This window comes from Amblyomma mixtum, chromosome 2 (genome assembly GCF_055824585.1).
Source record: "Amblyomma mixtum isolate Tamu chromosome 2, ASM5582458v1, whole genome shotgun sequence".
Lineage (NCBI taxonomy): Eukaryota > Metazoa > Arthropoda > Arachnida > Ixodida > Ixodidae > Amblyomma > Amblyomma mixtum.
The window spans coordinates 15,474,231-15,495,790 of record NC_143013.1 but is presented as its reverse complement, the minus strand read 5'-3'; the positions used below and the strand labels follow the sequence as shown (position 1 = coordinate 15,495,790).

Sequence of the window (21,560 nt, the reverse complement as noted above, 5' to 3'; positions counted from 1 at the left end):
GAACGGTGCGAAAGAACAGTCAGTGCTGTGCTTTAGAAGCAGCTCGAGGCGCTGTGCATACTGTGCTATATACAAGTTCAATGAGTAGCCCTCTTTGTCACGTTGAGAAGATACTCAAGGAGGTCTATAGTAGGATACAAATAAAAACAAAAGTTGTTAACACTAGGCCACAGTCCACGGCGTACAGTCGGGGACAAAAGTCTCCGGACCACGTGTTCCTCAAACGAAGCTTATAGCTCTACTATCAGACAGCGGCTGGAGACCGCGCTTGTGGAGATGAAAGAACAAAAATTTAACTTTTACCTCCACAAGTGTGGTCTCCAGCCGCCGACCAATAGCAGAGCTATCGGCTTCGTTAGAGGAGCACGTGGTCCGGAGACTTTTGTCCCTGACTGTACTGTCTTACTCCGCTGGCCAATCATAATAGTAAATGAAATAAGGTATCAGAATTGGAGAGCTTATTATTTTTCTTGTGATTAGCTTCTTGTTTAAGCAACAAGAAAAGTTTCAACAACGGACTACTTTTTTGTCGCGGAGGAATTCTGTGCGGCGGTCCTGAATGTGGGCCGAGATCCGACTATAGTATGAGCGAATAAAAAATTACTTCTCCCTCTCTGTCTTTCTGAGTTACGCAGCTCGCGATTAAAGGTTGGTTTGGTTTATGGGGTTTAACGTCCCAAAGCGACTGAGGCTATGAGAGACGCCGTAGTGGAGGGCTCCGGAAATTTCGACCACCTGGGGTTCTTTAACGTGCACTGACATCGCACAGTACACGGGCCTCGAATTTCTCCTCCAAAGAAATTCAGCCGCCGCGGCCGGGATCGAACCCGCGTCTTTCGGGACAGCAGCCGAGCACCATAGCCACTGAGCCACCGCGGCGGCCACGATTAAAGGTTTGACCTTTACGTAAATGCCGCAAGGGCACGAGGCTTAACGTTGTCCCAGCGAACGGGTTAGATCTGAGCTCGGTTAGCCCTACTGAAAAGAACAAGCTGTCCGCAAGAGCGCATTTCTTTGCACACACAAAAATGCCCAAAGCGATCGCCCGCGGCCACTTGCGTAAAGTCACGAACCAGTTCTTTCGCAGTCCACGTCGAACGGACAAAACGATCGCGTTTTATTACCCTCCTTTTCAAAATGACACGGACAACCGGCGCAGGTCCTTCCATGGCAGCGTATATTGGGACAGCGACGGCCAGAAACTGGACCGCACTGCTTACACGCGAGCTTCGGGTCAAGCACTTCATGTGCGTGTACCGCTTACCCGAACACGGGTTCGCGATCAGCCGTGCCGAAGGCGTGACAGCCGAACAAGCTACCGTTCAGCCCCGCCGAAGAAGTAGAGGCAAAACAAGAAAGAAAGAAAGAAAGAAAGAAAGAAAGAAAGAAAGAAAGAAAGAAAGAAAGAAAGGGAAATACATGGAACCGCGAAGCCTAAAGGCGGATATAGGGCTGCAAGCCGAGCAGGATGAACAAGAGAGCAACGAGCTTTGTTCGGACAACCGGTACTCCGCGGCACGAACGGCATTGCGCCAATGACATGACTGCAATCCGGCCGTTACGGGGGAGGGGATCGCAGATTATACTACACATCCTGAACAGGATGCGACGAGGTAAGATACGTACAGCACACACATGTTTGAAATACACCCAAGTCAGAGCGCGGAACAGCAAAAAAGCTGGTCGAAAGGCAAGCGAACAAGCCTGAGATCAAGAGAGAAAAACCAGGTCACATCGCGGCCGCGGTTGTCCAGAAGAGTTGCTTCAATACCATTCCTGAATGAGCGCGGCTAACCGGGGCACAAAGGACGACGAGAAATTCTGCAGAAAGTGGCGCCTTGCGTATATGTAGTGCGAATATAGGTACAACAGTCGTATGCCCTCGTATATTCGCCTCAAAATAGAACACGTTTCGCGATCAGCCCTGCGTCTGTCGGGTCAATCTCTTAACATTTGCTGCTAAGCTTGCCCGCGGACAGGTGCCAAAACCGGTTTTCGCCTAGCGAAGATTAACCCAACGACAGCCGCACGCGGCCGACGCTTTCCTGGGGAAAGAAAGAAATGGGTGCATCTTCACGTACAGGAGGCAACGCGCGCGCGCACGCACGCACGAAATCATTCCTCTTGTTTCGGGATTTCGAATGGTGGCATCGATATATCGAGAGAAAGAAAGAATATCAGAAAAAGAAAGGCCTCCACTCTGAGGCTAAGCTTTGGCCTTCGTTTTGCACTGAACTGTATACTGCTGAAGAAATGTGGGAGTTCCATACTCGTATACGAAATGTCGGCGGTGACGTTTTGTTGAGGAATGAAGCAGCACCCACGAGTAATCATTGTCAACACCATCCCTATCGCTGCAAATTGCCCTTGGATGGCGCCACTATCGAAGCGGCGTTTGGATCAATGCCCGCTGATTATCGCAGCGCAGTCTCCACAGGGTAGAGCGGGCACTAAAGCAGCCCTGCAGTACACCACAGCGAAGCTACTGATCAGCAAAACAGCAGAACTGACCAATGGATAACCTCGAATACTCGCCGCATCACCGCACTTCGGCGGCGGCGTGGCCAGTTCTCGTCACTCTCGAGTAGCAGGAAATGGGGGCAGCACAAAGGCGATTGTTTTGTCGGGCGCGGGTGGGAATCTTCCGCTGTCAATTAATCTCCCACCGGGTCCCATTTACTGCGGCGGGTTTTGTTTGCGCAGCCGAGAGCACAGAATTGTGCCGGCGAAATGACTGCGTACGCAAACACGCGACAAGAGCTAAGCGTACAACACACGCCGCCGCAGAATTGGCTAAAGAGCGCGAACGGGGGATTTGAACGAAAAAGGTATAGGGTTAATGGAAGCCCTGACAACGCGAGCGGCTGGGAACGCAATTAGCAAAGTCGGGTTGACATTTAGGGAGATTACCCCTTCCGACATTTAGTCGGCGAGATTATTCATAGCAAGAACCTACTATGCCTTTTTTTTCTTTTCGTGACATCGCCTCGGGCGTCACAGCGACAGGGCAAACAGTCGGCACCCAGCACAAAGCAGCGCTTGTCTGCGCGCGCGCGCGCAGGAACGCACGAACGCACGCACGCACGGGCGGGTGTTCACGGTGCTCCCGGATTAATGGATTAGTCGGGAAAGCGTCAGCTTGAGTAGGCCGCGGCTCCGAAGAAAGGGGACGGGTGCAACCTCTCCTCACGACTAAAATGCGAGCGCCCGTCAGCCACTCAAGCAATGACTGCAAACACCCATAACGACGGCAATCAGTGCTCCAGAAACACTGAAACAACATGTGTAGATTCAAATGGGCTTGCCGCGCTTTTCGGTTATCTCACAACATCAGGCTGATAAACATGCTTTACAGCGCAAGAAGCCAAGTACAAACGGTCCCGACGCAAGCACTGTCTTTCGACAAAGCCTTCCAGCGAACCTTCAACTGACAGCGCTTGTTTCGTCGCCACTCGTATCGCCCATGGAGTTCTCAACTTTTTTTGGCAAGCTCTTTACGTTCAGGACGCCTTCCTTTCTGTGTTCGTTTGAAACATGCGACAGTTCCCGATATCACGTCTTCGACGAGAGACAGTGAGAACTGGGAGGTGAGAAGTCATTCTTCGCGCGGTGACGTCACCGTCGTCATGGTTCGCTTTTCGTTGTTCTTTCGTTAACGTAGAACCGTCCGCCTCGTTCCAGTGACTGCACGGCATACGCAGCACGCGTTATAACCGGAGCGTGCCAGGTCTAAAAATAAACCGAGCATACACAAGGAAAACGACATAAAAATATGAGGGGGACAGAGGGAGCAATGATGATGAATGAGTCAAAAGAACGCCATTGTTCTTCACAACGGACGCGGCAGACCTTTGGCTATTATGTCATCGCACGGGGCAGCCAGCCAGCTGCGTGCCTTTGCACGAAAGCCGGGGATCGCGGAGCGACGCACAATTTACGGCGTCGTTCGCACGGCTTCCGGACTCGTGCGCTCAATGGGACAGTGTGCGAGGAGACGCGAAGCCGAGGGCCCCGCGTCCTTTTTATGCATGCACGCTTTTCGAGGCACAAGCGACGCGTATCTCGACTATACACGGTCCGCATAAATGAACCGACAGCGGAAAGAACTGGGAAACAAACAAAAAACGAGGGAGCAGATAAGAGCATTCTATTTGCGGAATCAGCGACAAATGAGGGCGCTATAGAGCAGCAAGCTCTTCATTGTATTCGGCGCGCGACGGTAACGGGACACGCCCGGCCAGAGGCTATAAATACGAGGAAGACCGTTGCGCAACTTCGTCACCTCAAGGGCTTCAAATACAGATATAGATTCTTGAGACACAAAACGGCTTCCAGAGGGAAATAACTGAGTTTTCGTTTTCTCTTATTGTCGATAGAGTAAGTTCGATTTGACCAGAGTTAATCCCGCACAACAGAATTCGTTGTTTGTTTTTTTTACGAGAGTGGTTGGTGAAACGAACATAACTTATTTTTTTACCTTTTTTCCCGCTCCTTTGGATCAGAAGGTGCAAGAAACGTCAGGAATATATAGAGAAAAGAAAAATATCAAAATTACGGAAGCAGTTGAAAACTGCGCGCTCGGAGAAGAAATTGCGTCCCAAGGTTTACTGTTTTGCAGAATCTGCGACGCCTTCAGCACCGCACAGCTATCGACGCAGTCGACACCCCAGGGGGTACCGTATAGACCTTATGCAAAATTGCTGCCATCTATCGGAGAAAAGGAGAACCAGTGGAAATCCGCCATGTTGGAGGATGACAGAAGCTCGTTCCGCCTCTGCTGTCTGGATTTAGGCGTGCCCTGCGTTAGCTTCCTTACTGCTGTGCTGGCTCGAAAATCTTATTTACTGTCACTTGAGCCTGTAAACATGACTGAATGGTCAGTCGACGTGTTTCTGCTGCCCAAGTTTCTAAGTGACTTCGCAGACACTTACTACGCGTCCAAACCACTTTCCGAAAGCCACCGAGTACGGAGCTACAAGTTTTTCACGGAGTCCTACGTCAGTTTGCCTACGCTGAACACGAAGAAATGTACGAAGCAAGTGTAATTTCCGTTTACGGCTATAAATGTGCGCATTTCGGTCTAGTTTGAATCAGTTTTTATTTGGTTCGATACTTTTTGCGGACGGGCGTGCTGCTTGAATTGCTGTTGTTGTGGTTGCGTTTTCTGTGTTGTGTAGGTGCCGAAAGCAAACGATAGTAAACTTCACGCTCATGTTGGTAGTGTCGAAAAAAGTGGCCTCTCAACATGTGACGCTTTTCATTTTCCTTGAAAAGTTCATACAGCATTTGTTTGTTTGCCCTAGTGCTCTAGAGCCCCTAGTTTGCCCTAGTGCCCTAGACCGAGAGAGAAAACATTTTATTATTATTACCGGGCACATAGACCCCTGGGTCGCCGCACGACCCCACTACACAAGTGCTTACCATTCTTGGACTATCGCGCCGCTAAAAACACGTAGCCCGTGAATGCAGCAGTGTATATGGTTTTACCACGACGAGCAAGCAGTTGTGCACTGATATTTTTGGAGGATTCTACACGCGTTATGCATTCCCGCTACTAGTTGGAACTATAGTACCGCTTGAGCGGCTGCCCTTACGGTCCTTTCTTTTTTTTTTTTTACACAACACACGGTTTCGTGGAAACCGGCCGGTTCAGTGAAATCGCTACACGCATACAAGCCGTAGCTCCACAAAATAGGCACCTTTCCCTGGTCAACAGAAACGATTGACTTACTTGCAGAGCGCAAACATTCTGTGCCACGGGCACTTGACCCTTGCTAGTGTTTCCGTCGAAACAAATATTCGCACTAAAAACTAACGCGTGTAACCGCTGCAGCGGATAACGCTAGGAGCGACGGTTCTCACAAAGCGCGACCCGTACCACTGAACAGCTGATCACGATTACTCTCTTGCGAGGCCGATAATCGCAGCACTTCACGGGAAATCGCAGCAGAAAAACAGCTTTTGTGTGATATTTTCTTCGTGCCTACAAAGCTTATTTCCAATTTCATTTGCTACATGGCGTTAACGAAATGTGTTGCGCGATGTCTCGACATGTAGCGACGGTTCTGCAACATTTGTGCTGCGGACGTCGGGGATCGCAGTCCAAAAATAGAAATGCGCTCAAATCAAGCCCTCTTGCCTTTTCTCCCTGGGCTTCTTTGCGACCCTCCTGCGTACAGCAAGGCAATGAGCAATATGTGAGGATATTGAAGGCGGTGAAACTCGAGCGCGCACGACGAGCGTGTACCAGTACGTGCTGTGAATCCGGCGGCTATCCTCCAACATGGCGGAACGCGCGCGGCGACCGCTAGATGGCAGTGCATTTCGCATAAGGTCTATAGGTGAGATGACAATCCAGACCATCAAACTTAACTTTAAGCTTAAACTTTAAGCTTTAAGTGTGCGCCCTCTGTACCCTTGTGATAGTGGTTGATGGACATTTTTTCTTTTGCCCCCCTTTGTTCCCCTCCCCACGTGTAGGGTAGCCTGGTTAACCTCCTTGCCTTTCCGTCCTTCTGTCTCTCTCTCTCTTAGACCATCGACGCAACGAGGAGCCATGACATCCCCCGTTTCACAGAACATCAGACGTTTCAAGACCACTCGCACCTTCCGGCCGGTCTGGTATACCACCACCAAACTACGATCTTCTTTCGTACGCCTTTCGCGCTATCGCGCATGCGCACTCGCATCGCGCCACGAACGAAACATACGCCATCCTGGCAACCCCCCAATAGTGGCGGCGGCAGCCAGTTTATCGACGCCACCCGCACAGGAAAAGACACCTGAACGATGCCAAGCGACGGCGCAAAAGGTTGTCCCGCTTCGCCCAATGTAACAACACACAACATCCGCGCTCGCCACACACGCATCCAGAGAGCAGAGCGGTTGACCTTGCGCGCGACATAACCTACGCTTGTCCCGCTTTGCCCGGCGGCAAAACCACGCGTAGCAACAAAGCGAGCCGCGCTTGAATGAAGTTTCCCTTTTGACGAGCTTGCCATCAATCGCGCGCGCCCCCCACCGACGACTCCGGCGCTCGTCGTTCTTTTGAACCACTTGAAAGCGCAATTTCGTCTGCGGCGGCGGCAAAGCGCAGACGAAAATGAAAGCGGGGAGTTAACAAAGAAAAAAAACAAAAACCGAATAGAAAAAGAGAAAAAGAATTTAACGCGCGATCTCATGCTTGCGTCTTTTATGCACGGAGACAGCGCCAGGCCGGGAAAAACTTTCACATCGATCTGCTGCCGCGCCTTCGAGCGCACAATGAGCAAAATTGCGAGCGCGAGCCTACAGACACCGCATCGATATGTACGGGTCCTCAGCAGCGCAACTGCAGAGGGCGCTGTCTTTGATCGGCGCTTCATATACGGAGCTGTTGGATGATAAGGGTATTGCGAAAGATCCGCGACCCGAGGTGGTATGCGTATAGAAGTGCGTGTAAGGCGCTTTCGGTTGCTCCACACACCCTCTTCTTCTCCACCTTCTCTCCCTTTTTGAGCGAACGCTATAATAGACTACCAACTAGGGCTGGCTTGCGAAGCGGAGCAGTTACGTCAACGCGCGCTATATAGGCGTCTTCTGTCTCGCCACCTCCTTTATATGTATTTACATATAACGGAACTTCGCTTCTGAGCTTGCATTCCGTTCACTGGCTCTCTTAATGAAGCACTGCCAACCTAGACCAGACAACTTTCCCCTTCGCCACTATCCTTGACTTGTACTTTGTACGCAATGCGTTATCGCGTGTCCATAGCTAACACGGATCTAGTCTTTTCCGCCTGTTTTTTTTTTTTTTTTCGTCGCTCTTTTTCGTCCCTCCGTTTCAATGATTCAGTTTACTCCATGCTGCCTCGTCACTTATTGATTCAGGCAGTGTAAAGCTATAGTTGACGAAATTCTCACAACGCGAAGATGTAAAGAAGGATGGGAGCGAAGGTCTGCGAACTAGATACAGTCGAACCTCGTTATAACGAAATAATGGATATAACGAAGATACGGCTATAACGAAGTCATCGCTGGGTCCCTTCAACTTTTTTATAACGAGGTTCAACAGTAGTTGGCTCGAAGCGAAGACGGAATTATCAAGCGGATGGATGATACTGAGGCGAACGTACGTGTGCAGAGTGAAATACCACAGGAACGAACAAGTTCAGTATTTTTGGACAGAGGCATCTGTGGAATATCGTAAGGCACTGTTATGAAATTATGTAATGGTTATGTAATGGTTCATTGCTCTGATGCGTACCAAATCTTTGTTTTAAAGTTCGCTCGCATCGAGTAGTTAAGACTGCCATAGAAAACTAAACGGGGAATGATTTCGACGATAGAAAAAATGTTAATAGCAAAAAAAAAAAAAAGACGCAAACCTGCCGATGGGAGATCTGTGCGGATATATGAATTGTTTTCGTGGAATCTTACCATACATGAAAACGTTGCGTTGATTAACAACTTCCCGTTGAAAAATACGCTTGTACAGAATTTCTGGATATGATACAACAGACTTAAGGTGTTCGCATGACTCACCGATAAGTCGCCGATAGTAAATTTCGAATAGAGAAACGGTTCTCAAAAAGTTTATATTTCAAAATGCCTCCAAAATTCACGAGCGTATCGTTTTAAGTCTGCACTTTTTACAAAATTCAGCAAATGTTTGCTGCACTTCTGCATTGCCACCTACGTAAACAGGACGAGCTATTTAGCGCATGCACGTTCCTGTTGGGCGGCAAAAGCTTCCAACTTCTGCAGACACACATACTGCCTCTCTTACTAAAATTCCAGTTGCGTTTTCTTAAAAAATGTGCTTTTCCCCGGCCACTTCCCAAGGCTACAGCCAACGCATTCGGTGACTGCTGAGGCTGCAATCATGCTGCGCAGCAATACGAAACTAAAGCAGATATGAATTCCTCAAGTTTCGCAAGCTGCGCAGCGTCAGATATTCAGCGTCCAAAGTTCTGCGAAGAACGAAAACTGCTACACGTACGCCGAAATGATGCATTCTAATCTGTTCCCAATTCTTGATGAAATGAAAGTTGAAGCACGCTGAAATTCGTCAGAATGAAATAAATTTTCATTGGAAGCAGTGAGCTTTCAGCTGGACATTAGGCAAGAGTTCATTTGACTGAAAAGGTCGGCCAAGAGACGTTTTGTCAAGCGCTACTTCATAGTACATGTTGTTATGAGAGCTATACATAAATGCGTGTACAAATGGCTGCACGGTGCTTCTTCGGAAGGGCAGGCCGACAGTATAGAACCACTCTTGCACTCTTTCATACATACCAGCACGCTATAAATTCGCGCGCGCGTGCATTGACCCAATACAACCGAAGATATTAAAGTCTTAACGCAACGCAAACTGGAAATAAGTTAGGTGATCGATAGGTGTCACAGTCTTGTTCAGCATACATCCTGTCCCCTGCGTCCCCTTTCCCCGAACAATAGGCCAGTGAACCGTCCGCATCGAAATAAACCCATATCCATCTAACAGTTTCGCACAGTTCTGAAGCATGCCAAATTGAGATGCCGCGAACGCTGACCACCCATATTGATCGCGGCTAAAGTGAACGTCAGTCAACTGCGTCCAACGACGCGTTAAACGGCCTTCGACTGAAATTGGCTGACCTCTGGGCAGAGAAAAGAAAGAAAAAGTGCACAAAAGAGGCGGCCTTGAATATCTTACAGGGTTCCAGAAAGAGCTCGTCGGCCTGCCGATATGTGTACACACCAGCCCGGAGTGCATCCGGGGCTGTGCACGGGAGTTCAGCGCAGGGCGCGACTGGATGACGTAAGCCTGGAGGCAGGGCTGAGGTTGATTGACGATCACTTTAGGCGACTATCGCGCGCCCGTAGGAAGCGCACCCAGCCCGCACCGTATAGCGACGACGGGGTCGAGGCCGCAGGTTAGATAACCGCCCCGAGGAGAAGTTTAGACGAGTTTAACGCCAGACTCGGTGGCGATGACCGCCAGGATAGATCCTCCGGCAACGACGTCTGCCTAAGAAATAATTAGAAAGAAAGGGGAGGAGATAGGCTGAAACGCAAACAGCCCCCCTCCCCTAAGCCCACACGCACTCTAGAGAAAAGCTCCCGTACATGTCACGTGACAGGATGACGACAGACAGGCAGGAAGGTGGGCAAAGAATTTGGCAACAAAACACTATACTGGGCAAAGTTCCTTTTCGAAAATTTCGATAGATGGGACCCCAGACAGTCTATGAACTGTATAAAGAAATTTGTCAGGCGGAAGCAACAGCAATAGGCAGTCGGTGAAATTGGACCGATCGGTGCACCCTCGGCCTCGCTCTGTTCATACACGACGAGAACAAACATTACAGAAGCGTGCACCACAAGGAAGTCTTGAAAGCGGTTGAAATGTAGACGTGCGCAGTAGCGATTTTTCGAGAACAGTGTCTGCGCATACGTACAACGCTTAGAAAATTCGCCCCGTGAAACGATGATACCCTGCATGTGCAGCGGTAAAAAATTCGATACCTACGGTGACACAGGAAAAAAAATGAAAGAAGAAGAAAACAGAACCTCGCAGCAATACAAGTATAATCCGCTCTGAGTAAACTTGCAATGATTCTTCAGCTGCTTGAAACCATTGGACGTACAGTTATGGAAAAAAATTTGCGGGATGCAGATTTGCGAGAAAAAAAAATTATTTCTGCGTTGCCTCACTAGACAGGCAGACTGTATTTTTGCAGCAGATGAAGCATGTATGCCTAATTAAGTTCCCATGCATTTCAGGGATGTACTGTGCCTAACCTCGCAGCAATAAATTTTTTCCGCGAATTTGCATCCCGCAAACTTTTGTCCATGACTGTACGGGAAGATGAGTATTCAAAACTACGTTAAGAACGTAGACATAAGCGTATAGCCAACCTTTTGCGCAACCTACAATGATAAGGCCAAAGAGTATTTGGAAAAACGCTGCCCGTATGCTCACACCAACTTCATTTGAAAACTGGTTGGTTTGGTTTGTGGGGGGGTTTGACGTCCCAAAGCGACTCAGGCTATGAGGGACGCCGCAGTGAATGGCTCCGGAAATTTCGACCACCTGGGGTTCTTTGACGTGCACCGACATCGCACAATAAATACACGGGCCTCTAGGATTTCGCCTCCATCGAAATTGCTTCATTTAATCTATCACAAAAGAAGTGGCTTGCTCGAAAAGAGGTGGCGGGATCGAACCCGCGTCTTTCGGGTCAGCAGCCGAGCACCATAACCACTGAGCCACTGCGGCGGTCGCATTGAGCGCAACTCAGAAACCGCGAAAGGGGGGGGGGGATAATTATACAAGAAAAGAAAGTAAATAAATATACAATACATTACATACAAATATACAACATACGAGTACATACATTACATACAAGTATAAAATATATACAAATATAAAACTTACAAATATACAATATACAAGGAGAGAAATATACAATATCTACAATATTTTTTCTGCCCTTTTCAGAGTTAAAGCTCTGAGCTAACCACTAACAGTCAGGCGGACATCGATCAACGTCGACAACACCGCGAAAGACAGAGAAGGAAGTATCAACGGAAACGCGGTGCGCGAGTTGCGATTCCGCGGACTCCCCACCAGGAGGAGACCGGACGCACGGAGGCGGCGTAGCGCGAATTAACGACCCTGCGTAGCGCGGCGCTAATGGCGAACACGCGCCAGCGACCGCAGTTCCGGACTTCCACGCAGTCACGACAGCGCGACACAGCTCGACGTCAAACGCAAGGTAAAAGCCGAAGCCAAGAACGGCACGGGTACGTAATAACAGCTATTACATAAGCAGGATAAGAAAGGGTTGTTCCAGACGCCAGAAGCTTCCTGTGCGCGCGTTCTTCTTCTTTTTTTTTTTTTACTCCTTCCACTTTTCTGGGCGTCACAGCTATACGTTTGTTTTCATCTCGCTTTGTTTTCATATTCGACGTCTGGCAAATCTGAAAGAAAAAGAAGCTAGTTACCCTTTTAGAGAGCCTGAAACCTGGTTGGTGCCTACACCACGCATAAATACTGGTAAACAGCGCCTGCAATATACACTTCCTTCTCTTCTAAACGCATACAAATCTGCCAATTTTAACTTATTTACCTGTACTCATCGTGAGCTGCGTTGCTTATACATAGACTGTGTTACAAAATGATTTTTTTTTCTTTAAACTGCACTAAGTGGTGTTTTTTGTTTTCTTTAATTTGCATTGTTTGATTCATTGTGCTTTTGTTGTACTGCTAAAAGATGCTTAACTTATGCAATGATGTTTGGATGACCTTGTAAATTGCACACATGTACAAACTAGAGGTAACATTTTTTCTTGGTGTTAATAATGTGTTTTTCTCTGAATTGTTCTCTTTTATTTTTTGTTATTTTTTTTTCTCGTCGCCTGTCACTGCTGCCCGGTATAAGGGGGCTGCGGCTCAGTCAAGCTGTCTATGACAGCTTTTTCTGCAGCTCCTCTGTCACTTTTTGAGGCAGAAATAAAAATTATTATTATTATTATTTCCTCGTACTAAGTTTTCTCCTCGGCTTCTATTATAGTGCACACTCTCTTTCACATTTCAGCCGCGCAGCACAGCGGAATCTACAAAGAACAAGTCGCGATTGGTCGGCTCTTAGGATGACGTATGAGCCGCTGGCTCCCGTGATTGGACAACGCCTGCAGGGGCGTCCGCCAATCTCGAGCGGCTGTTATGTGCGGAGTGCTTTGGGGAATGATAATCGGGTGGATGAATGGATGGATGGAAGATCGGAGCGTCCCTTTTCAAACAGGGTGGTTGCAGCTGCTATCACGCTCGTTTTTTTTTTTTTTTTTTTTTTGTATTTCCTTAACGGTGTTATAGGTCGGCGTACAAATTCGCCATTTTCTCCTTCGTTCAGGAACGACATCTAGCGTGGCCGGGAATTTCACGACGGCACACTTCAGCTTCTGAGAAAAAAAAAAAAGTACAGTATTTAGTGCTCGAGCCATCTCTTGTCGTGTCCTTCCGTTTATTATACCAGGAAATTGAGATAAAAAAAAAACAAACACCATAAGTATTGTAATCGACGTAAGGACAGGGAAAGTAGAGAGAGATATTCGTGCTGGTCTGCCAGTGCAAAAAGAAAAAAAAAATGAAGGGGCTAAGGGAGAGCGAGCAAGGGAGAAATTACGGAATGCGCTTGTTAGAGCAAAGGCGCGTCCGGCGACGGCCATTTTCTAGCCAAATTACACCATTACAAACGAACCCCTTGTCGTTTCGAAAGTAGCTTTTAGGGCTTTTTCAAAAATAAGCGCCCCCGGAATGCCATGTGACATTTGTGTGGGCAGCCAGAATACAGGTGATGTTCAGGCCTGCCTAACTACCGTTGCAAATGTAAACTACAGGAGCTGAGGGAGAAATTTCGTTTATTACAGGGAAGTGGTCTGCCTTAATGAGAAAAAGAAAAAAAAAGTAAAAAGAAAAGTAAATAACACGCTTCGCCCGAGGACGTCGTTGACTTCCTAATTACGGAGATATTTCTCTCCTCCACAAATGCTCACCGAACATACACAACTTGAGAAAAGACCAGATGCAGACTCCGGCAAAATGAACGCCCATCGCGATAACTTCCGCTGTCCGCCTCAAACTGGCAAGAAACTTCCAGGCCGTGACCGCAATTCGCATTACTGCTGTGCGCAACAACAACAAAAAGTAAAGATCGCTTCCCGTTACCCCTTACAATCGGTGTTACTGCGGGAGAGGCTCATTTTCTTATTCATTTTCATGCCTCAATCTACCCTCTGTCGGCAGCAATAAGGTATAGATTTCTTGCATATATAGCGCTAGACAGACGAAGACGACACAAAATACACAGGACAGGCGCTAGGTATAGAGTATATGGAGTATAGGCGCGAGGTATAGAGCATAGGACATCGTATTGGGTCCCGAATAATTGCAAATCATTTTCAGAATTCGATCTTGAGCGATTACACTTTATACAGAAAGGAGTAAAAAGAGAGTAAGATGTCCTCTAGCACGCACTCCCTCTTAGAGGAGTGCGCTAAGGGCAGCTTACTCCCTTTTGTACTCCCACATAGGCGTACTTGTGTTCTGAGTGCAGTTTACGCAGCAGGCTAGTTCAAAGGTCCGCGCCAGAGTAGGTGGCGTCAGCAAGGACGTCACAGGGACCAACACAAACACACAGAAGTCGGCACAAGTGAACGCGCTCGGGTTGGGCCACACGCGCAGCATCTGCGCACGACAGCCGCGGCAGCGGAAAGCGCCCGGCCGTCCGCAGACGTTTGGGACGTCGAAAACAGGGGGCCGACCTTGGCTCCGCGTCACGCCGAGTTGCCCGCGGAGAAGGGGACGCTGCGAGACAACCACAGCCCGGGGTCGCCGAAGGAGGGAAGGATGTGTGCGATGACCCAGTGCTCCCTCGTCGGGGGGCCAAGACCATCAGCCGCCGGAGGGCCTCCCCCTTCTTTCTCCCTTGGCACGCTGTGCACTTGGCGATCGATAGAAACGCCACGGCCTGTCGCGTACGGCGTCGTCTCCGGAGAGGTGCCGGCCGATGCCACTCGCAGGAACTTGGAAGAGCTCCGTGCGGAGCACTGCGGCTATAAACTCCCCGACGAAAAGGCCCTTATCGCTTCGCACTGCGTCCTTTGAACGAGCGCATTTTGCGAACGGGCGGCGCTCATTCACGCTCTTGGGTAACTGCGGCACAAGTGCGTCCAAATGAAGCATTTCGCGCTATAAAATGTCGCCGTCATTGCAAAACGGCACCCGATGCTTTTGAGGAAAAGGGGATAACGCGGAAGAAAGTGCTCCAGATTTTGTGAACTCGTAAGGTGGGTTCGTGTCCGAAGGCACCGACAATCCACTTACCGAGCGCGGAGGCGCGAAACGCTCGGTGGCACACTGCAGCTGTGTCATTTTTTGCCGAACAAGCCTATATACACACACCCAGTTCGGTTCACAGTATAGCGGCGCTGTCGCACTTTAAGTATCGCGAAAAAGTTTAAACATTCTCACACTGGCATTTCTACGCATCGTTAAAGATTGAATAGCAGATATAGTCAAACGTTAAACCTGACAGCACTTCGCTGCGGCGCCCCTCGCAGCTCACATGCAACTTCGGAGCGCAAAACCCAGTAATTTGATCTTAGCAGCGCAGCTCGCTGCGAAAATCCGCACAAGAACAAAGGTACGATCGTGTTGAAGGCGCCGTCCGTGAAAACTGGACAGTTCTCACGGATAAGGCGATCGAGAACTGGAAAAATTACAACAAAAAAAAAAAAACGAGGACGAGAATACAAGGGTACAGCGCTGTGTGTGCCCTTATCTTCCCCGAACAGTAATTTTTTCTTCCAGTACATGCTGCCATCTAGCTCACAATTCTTGTACGATCGAGAAGCAGCAGCAACGAAAACAAGTGGACACCAGAAGCGACTGCCGAAAGCTGCCACACACGTGACTGCGTGTACGCGCTATACATAGAACTGCTTGACGTTTTTCTTTTTTCATGGCGTTCAACACAGGCAGCACACCTCTCTCTATACGGTGCGCGGGCGTGCGACCCTAAAACAACGCAAAGACGACACACAATGCAAGATTCCTCCACGGGTCAGGTTTGCCTGCATGCGCGCAGGCAAAACCCGATTTTCACGGAGAAACGCGGGCGAATCGTGCGCGCATGCGCTGTCTTTGGGCGCCCACTCCGAATCCAAGGGCCCATTGTTCCGCACTGATGGCACGCGCCTTTCTTCCGCAAACTGGATTGAAGCCATTCCGGGCGCCGTGACGATGGAAATGACACCCGCGAAAATGGGTTCGACGGCGGGGGCGACTCAGGCGCGGCTTCCTACGCGCGTGGGAATTTCCTCCGCGACTGCGCGAAAGAAACGCCAGGCGGAGCCAGCGCGACGACAGCTGGCGTCGAGGAAATAATAAACAAGTAAAGAACGAAAAAAAAGAAGAGAAATAATCTAATCAGGACGGGTGCGTCCCCTAGGCAGGGCGCGTCCCGTGCAATTCCTCCTTCCTTTCGGCTTTCAACTGGGAGGAGGGCAGCATCCGAAAAAAAAAAGAAAAAGGAAGGAAAGAAATTCGCGCCTGCCACATAGTATCGTGGCGTGCAATCTTGCGAGGAGTACCGCATGCATATATTCCACATATTCCGCACCTCCCCTTACGCAAACAAGCCGGTACAAACAGGAGAAAACCCGAAGCCGTATACACGTCGCGACATTCCGACGCACGCGTTGGCGCTACGCGAAAGTGGAATGAAAGTGCGGACGGAGCAGCATTATTAATAATGTTGTCAGTGCGCGACCGACTCCGCCGCATGCGCCGGAGGGACGCAAGTCTTTGCCTAGCGCCCGTAGTTATGTTGTAAGGCGTAATGTAAATTACAAAGGCAGCCACTGCACCAGACTTGACCGTTAAACAGTGGAAACGCTTACAATGACGGTAGATTACAGAACGTTTGGGGCGATCGAAAAAGCGTGCAGACGAACCCAGCTACTAGTAAAGCTGATTAGCCCCGAGCCGCTGGATATTTCGCATGTTTTAGGTGTGAATGAACTAGTACGTTGCCGGACGGCACAACAGGCTGTTTTTTTTTTTTTTTCTGAAGCATTCGTTGCCATTTCCCGTTCCCCTGAGGTCTCGAAACAGCAGACACTGTGCAGTACTGTAGTCGGATACGACTCAAGAATGAAGTGGCTCTTCCCCGTCGAAGCACCCAGCCAATGGCGTCGGACGATTTTCTCGAGCCTCTAGCGCGACAATGCAGGGAATGGAAGATGAAGAGGGATAATCCGCTCCCCCCATGGCCGGGGATAGTTACATTGCCACGTTAGCGGGCTCTAAAGAATCGGCCGACGCCATTGGTGGTAAGGGGGTCCTTTGAAGTGGAAAGGCCGCTTCGTTCTTGAGTTGTATGGGCTCTCGCAGCGAGTGTGTAGGCGTCCGCAACGTTCTCAACTTGGCCGGAGGGTGGCACTGGGCGTCGCGGAGTGCCAGCACCCCCACACCAGCGCACATAGCCTAGAGACCGCTACGATACGGAATGATAAACAAACAGGAAGGAAGAAAAGCCTATCAAGAATGCATCCGCTTAAGTCTCCGTCCATGCAAGGCACGGAACTTGGTTCTGAATTCAACTCCGATACGCTCGCTTGTGCACCATCTCTCGCTCTCGTTAACATTTGTACGACGTTCGCTTTGAGCACGGTCGAACGAAAATCTTGTCATGTTGTGCGCCAAATCCAAATAGACTTTCGAGAAAGAAAGAAAGAAAGAAAGAAAGAAAGAAAGAAAGAAAGAAAGAAAGAAAGAAAGAAAGAGCCGTACTCGAAGAATATTCCCGCATACAGCTATGGGCTGACGCTTTCGATCGCCGGCTACAGAGACGTGCCCTCGTCCGGTGCATAGAACAACTGCTCAGACTTGCAGTAGCGAGGAAAGATTCAGGAGCTATTTGGCCACGGAGTTTTGCATGTAGCTACATTTCAGCCCCTTTCTGTACGCCCAGCGTGCAACGAGCGATTGTCGTTAAGGGTTTTCCCGTCACAGCTACACAGAACCGCATTACCCCCCCCCCCCCCCCCCCCCCCCCGCCCAAAAAAAAAAATCAGGAAGGTCCGTGCACGGATAACGTATACAAGCAAGGTCATAACAGCCCTTGGTCGCAAAACAATGAAAAAAAAAAACGCAGTAAAAGCGTGGGCTGGTAAACAGGAGACACGACTCCGTCCGAGAAAGCATCCGAACCATAAACCACTTCGTTCGTACCGCCGGAGGGCGAATCGAAAAGGGCCCACCAAAAACAGCGGCGCGAATCGGTGTCGTCGCCCCCTGCGGCGTGCTGCCCGAGGCAGCTCGCAGTCTTTTTCGAACCTTGTTCCCTCCCACGCTCTCAAACTCACTCCTCCCAGCGAAATACGCGACGCACAAAGGGAAGACGGCCGACAGGCAGACAAGCAACTAAATATACAAACAAACAAAGGACAAACAAACCAACACAGCAAGAGCAAGCCCAAAAGGAACGCGGGGCCGTCACACCGACCGCTCTTTTTTGTTTTATGGCGACAGAAGAGCGCGAGCGTTGCTCTCCCTACTATCACTCCGCGCTCGGCCACACCACCATCTCTATACCTCTTTCCCTCCTCTCCACGTCCAGGGGCCCACGGATTTACTATAAGCCGCCAGCCCAGAGGCTGCCCTAGCCGCCGATTCCTCCCTTCCTTCCACCCTCTTGCTTTTTCCCTTTCATTCGTGTGGTTTTTCCTAATTTTAATTCATTTCTGTTTCCCTGGCCGCTTGCTGCCCACGCAGCCGCTAGTTTCTCCGCTGTTCGCGTCGCACGTGACCGGACGGCGAAGAAGGATGCTCGGATCGATGGAGTAATAATAACCCTTCCCTGCCTCCTCCTCCGCTCACTGCTATCCCGCCCACAGCTATATGGAGACGAGTGACGGGCCCCGCAGGGGGAATCGGAATGGTAACAAGCAGCTCCGGGTAAGCCGCGTTCCCCGCGTTTCAATTTTATTCTCGCGCCGCATAGTTCCGGTATCGAAGATCGCGGATCACGTTTCTCCGGCAGCAGCGATCGGGTCTCTTCTTTTGTTTATTTTTTCCGGCGGGGGTGCAAAGCTTCAAGCACAAAAGGCAGTCGTGACACGGAGGTCGTGCTACCGATCGCGCGAACACGAGACTTGGAGGTGGTGTCGAAGGCGAGGGAACGACGGAGAAGACCGAACGAAATTCGGCTGTCACTGCTTCCGGAAACAAGGAAGACCACGCATCACCATGCGTATTTCCCGTTCCTTGCCACTTCGTCAAGGGGACTACAGTGGGATACAAGTCAAGAAAAAAGCGGCTTTTCCCCGAGAAAAGACCCCATTCCAGTCAATGGCGACGGCCGATTCTCATGAACCTACTAGCGTGACAACGCCGAGAGTGGCAGATAAAAGGGGGTAGTCCCCCCTCCTTTCATTGTCGGGTACAGTCCCCCTCTTACATTGCCACGCAACTCCCGCTATCAGGTTCATGAGATTCAACCGACGCCATTAGCTGGAAGGGTGTACTTTGACGGAGAAAAGCCGCTTTTTTTCTCGACTTGCATCCGACTACGCTTCGAAGCCATTGCATAACACTGTCTTACTGCCAACGCGAGGGCGTCGGATATTAAAAAAAGCATGTGCCAGACCGTATTTCAAAACAGGCTTCGGCACTCTCAGGATTAAACCTTCTGAAGTAGCGAAATCTCCCCTGTCCTCCTCTTCGTCCCACGCAAGCCTGGGGAGGCGTATGACAGCCGCCTGGGGGAGAATGACTGCGGGGCGGCATTCTTCAAAGGTCGGCATTACTTCACGAAGTTTGAGGGGCTTTACTCACGATCCAGCACGGTCCCCTTCTCCCTGCGGCGTTTTACTAAGACCCCGTTAGTAGCAGAGAACGATTTGCTCGCTGAACACTCTATTATAACTTTCTTAGTTAATGAAATTACCCGCAGCGCTAATTTAGTGGCTGTGGAGTTCGGCCGTTGAGGCCAATGCCGCATTTCCATGGAGGCGAAACGCAAAAACGCTGTATGCCCAGCGCACGTCAAAGAACTCCAGTTAGGATCGATACCACACCATCGGTCCATACCATACAATACCACACCGCACCCCGCCATATCATACAATAGCATGTCAATACCACGTTATGGTCATACCATACCATACCATACCATACCATACCATACCATACCATACCATACCATACCATACCATACCATACCATACCATACCATATACAACACCGCACCGCAGCACACCGTGAATATAATTAGCAACTGTCACGAATTATCATCTTTTTTCCCTCAATACTCCTGCTTCGAACTGGCTTCTCTCCTAATGTAAAATTCTCACCCCCTTTCTGCCTTCCACGAATCATCAAGGCAGTGCCTTATTTTATTTTCGTCCCGACATCGCACTCGTATCCCACAAAGCCGACTGCACACAGAGAGGCGAAAAAATAGCCCGCGCTTACGCGTATACGCGGTTGTGAATCAACGGGACCCCCCGCCTGATGGGACGTCACACGAGCACGCGGCCACACACAAAGTGAAACCTTCGTGAATGGAAACGCGCGCGCCGGCACATGCGTCGCAGCTGCGAAGCGGCAGCGCTGCCCTTTAAAACTGTTTCCCTGCAAGGAAACTTCGCTCAGGTCCACAAGCAAGCTCGAGCTGCGAAAAAAATAAAAAGAAGAGGAAAAATACAGAAAGTTTTCCAGGAATGGCTTTCTAGGAATGAGCGTCTATTTACGCGGGTAAACTCGCTCTAGGAAAACTGAAGCGAACGGCCGGATTAAAAACGTACACACCTTCAACGTTGCGCAGCGAATATGAGACGGCCATTCGTGTGCCCGGGCTGGCGAACTACGATAAGACTCGAATGAGACTCGTACTTCGCCTTTTAGCGCACAGTTTGCTTCTTTTCTTTGCATTTCTGATATAAGAGGCAACGGCCAGTCAATGTACCGTAAAAGCGTGAAATACGAGATTTGTAAAGGCGCTTCATTCATTATTTTCTTATTTTTCAAGAGTAAAACTTTGGAAATCAGTATTAAAGTTCACGCTGGGCAGGACTGTGCGAGATTACACTTGAGTTTGCACCTGCGGGCGGCTCATGTACGCACGCCGACACTTTGGGGACGGTGAGTACGCGGGGACAATCACTCCTTGAGAAGATATTTTCGTGCAAGCAACAGTGTATGCTTTACTCGTTGTCCTTTTCTGCGACAACCAGAGTGCAGCAAATCTCATTACTTTATCACTGCTCGACTTAATCTCACCCGCTTGGTGGCATATTACAGTAATGCTTGTAGTTGAAAAACTAACATAAGAGGACAGAGAAGAACATGCGGCCTAGGCATAGGTGCAATACGCGAACGTTAAGCGGAATAATATTAACACGAAGAAATTAAACTACGCCCCGCGATATCAGCGCGCAGTTTCTGTGCGGTCCATTATGCATTGCTTACTTTGACATGTTATGTTATAGCAGAAACTCATCATTCACTGATCGTGAAAGACATTAAGGTACGAAAAAATAAAGAAACAAACCCACGCACCCACTGAGAAAACAAGAGACAGGTCGTTTCTCGACAAACAGGCCGAAACATTATCACACACTGCGATCTCGGGAGCAGCGACAGGAATGAAGAAAGACCTCATAATGGAGTATGCCATATACGCAGAGCGATGATAAAGGCGCCGTCTATATTGCGACCGACGACTGCAAGCACGAGCCTGAGTGACGCAACGCACCTGTCTGTATACCCTTCCCCGTCTATACCGAGACAGGGGCGCAGCACAAAGATCGTAATATTGAAGACACAGAACCTCATCCGAGAACCCAACGAGTACGTAGGCAGCACGGGTACACTGCGCGCAGGCGGCGGTAAATAATATCGCAAAAGCCACCGACGCCACACGTGCGAGGAGGGTAGCCGAGGGGGAGACACTGCGCATCTATACGCTCTGCAGCTCACATCCACACACTTCGGTCCACGAGAACGTCGGCGGTGTACAAGCTCCATC

At 49.6% G+C, this 21,560-nt stretch overlaps 1 protein-coding gene across 6 annotated transcripts in view; it reads right to left on the bottom strand.

Annotated features, from left to right (window-relative positions):
• Positions 1-21,560, bottom strand: part of Oatp30B (Organic anion transporting polypeptide 30B) — a 246,754-nt gene that overhangs the window by 35,223 nt on the left and 189,971 nt on the right. The gene's annotated exons all lie outside the window — the stretch shown is intronic.